Genomic DNA, 2,128 nt, shown 5'->3' with positions numbered 1-2,128 from the left:
GATGGTGAAGGGGCCAACATATCTGGGACTGAGCTTCTTGCAGGGCAGGCGCATCCTGATGTCCCGTGTTGACAGCCATACCTTCTGCCCGGGTTGGTATGATGGGGTCTCAGCCCTTCGAAGGTCTGCTGTTGTCTTGGTTCTGCACACTGCCCGCTGAAGCTGATGGTGAGCTGCGTCCCAGACCCTCTCACTCTGGAGATAAATTGTGGGCCACGGTCAGAAACAATGTGTTCAGGAATTCCGTAATATCTGAAGATGTTATTAAACATGATCTCCATGGCTGTGGGTAGGCCCTTGATGGGGAGAAGAAAAGGCTTATGGTCACACCTAGGAGGGAGAAGAATGCCTTCCATACTCTTGAGATAAATTGTGGGCCACGGTCAGAAACAATGTGTTCAGGAATTCCGTAATATCTGAAGATGTTATTAAACATGATCTCCATGGCTGTGGGTAGGCCCTTGAGGGGGAGAAGACGGCAGGATTTAGAGAATCGATCAATGACTACTAGAACACATGTGTTACCATCCGAGGCCGGCAGATCGGTGATGAAATCGACTCCTAGGTGTGACCAAGGCCGGTTGGGAACGGGCAGCGGAAGGAGCTTGCCAGATGGTAGTTGGCGTGGGCTCCTGGAGATGGCGCAGTCGGAACAGCCTTGGACGAACCTTCTCACATCCCTGGCCATATTGGGCCACCAGAAGCGATCCTTCAGCAGCGAGATGGTGCTGTTGGCCCCTGGGTGGCCAGTGCCCAGTGAAGTGTGGACGGAGTGGATCAGGGAAGTGCGTTGTGCTCTGGTAACATATTGTGCTCCTGGTGGACAGCCCGGCGGAGTAGGCGTGGAAGCATTGGTGGAGGTATCCGGGTTGTTGTTCCATTGGATGGGACTGACGATGATTTCCGTGGGGATTATGGGTTCTGGTTCTTCATTGATTTCCTCAGGAGCATGGAGACGAGAGAGGGCATCTGCTTTCACATTTTTGGGGCCTGGACGATAGGAAATGGTGAAATTGAATCTAGTAAAATAGAGAGCCCACCTTGCCTGACGAGGATTGAGTCTCTTAACGTCTCTTAGATACTGCAGGTTCTTATGGTCAGTGAGGACACTGAATGGGTGCTGAGCTCCCTCCAACCAATGCCTCCATTCCTCCAGGACTAATTTGATCGCAAGAAGTTCCCTGTTGCCGATGTCGTAGTTTCTCTCCGCCGGGCTGAGTTTGCGGGAGAAGAAGGCACATGGATGGAGTTTGGCTGGAGTCCCCTGCTGCTGCGAAAGCACCGCTCCTACCCCCGTAGTGGAAGCGTCCGCCTCTACCACGAACGGTTTGTTGGGGTCTGGGTGGACGAGGAGCGGTGCCGAGGTGAAGGCGTTCTTCAGGGTGTCAAAGGCCTCCGTGGCAGCTGGTGACCAGGACAGGGATTTGGGCTTGTCTCTCAGCATACTGGTGAGCGGACTGGTTATGGAACTGTAATGGTGGATGAATCTTCGATAAAAGTTTGCGAAACCCAGGAAACGTTGCAGTTCTTTGACGGTGGTGGGAACTGGCCAGTTTTGGATGGCATCGAGGACCTCACCAGTTCTCCAGGAGATGGTAGGATCATGTTGCACCAACCAAGGGCGCCCTAGGATCACATCAGTGGCAGAATTCTCCAGAACCAGGAGATGGAGTGCTTCCTCATGCAATTGTCCAAATTGTAAGTGAAGAGGACCCACACTGTGGCGCACATGTCTCCGGCTGAGTGGTTTTCCGGTCACCGATTGGACCTGGTAGGTGGTCTGGGTGGTCGTGGTCGGGAGATTGAGTTGGCGGCAGAGACTTCCGGAGATGAAGTTCCCGGCTGACCCAGAGTCGAGGAGGGCGTGTACTGGAAGGGAGATACCGGCGGCAGTAAGTTTCACAACAGAGGTGAGAGGCTGCATATTAACTATTGATGGTTTAATAACACTCACCATAGGCCGTGGCGGGTGAATAGGGCATGCCGCGATCACATGCCCTCCAGCTCAACAGTATAAACACAAGCTCTGGCTCAGCCGTCTCTGCCGCTCCCAAGGGGAGAGTCGAGTGCCGTCCACTAGCATGGGTTCCTGACCTGGTTCTGGAGGGCTGATGGTGTCTGGCCGACG

The sequence above is a fragment of the Sinocyclocheilus rhinocerous genome, unplaced genomic scaffold (assembly GCF_001515625.1).
Source record: "Sinocyclocheilus rhinocerous isolate Xijiao unplaced genomic scaffold, SAMN03320098_v1.1 scaffold1358, whole genome shotgun sequence".
In the NCBI taxonomy this organism is placed as follows: Eukaryota; Metazoa; Chordata; class Actinopteri; order Cypriniformes; family Cyprinidae; genus Sinocyclocheilus; species Sinocyclocheilus rhinocerous.
This window is presented reverse-complemented; position numbering follows the sequence as displayed.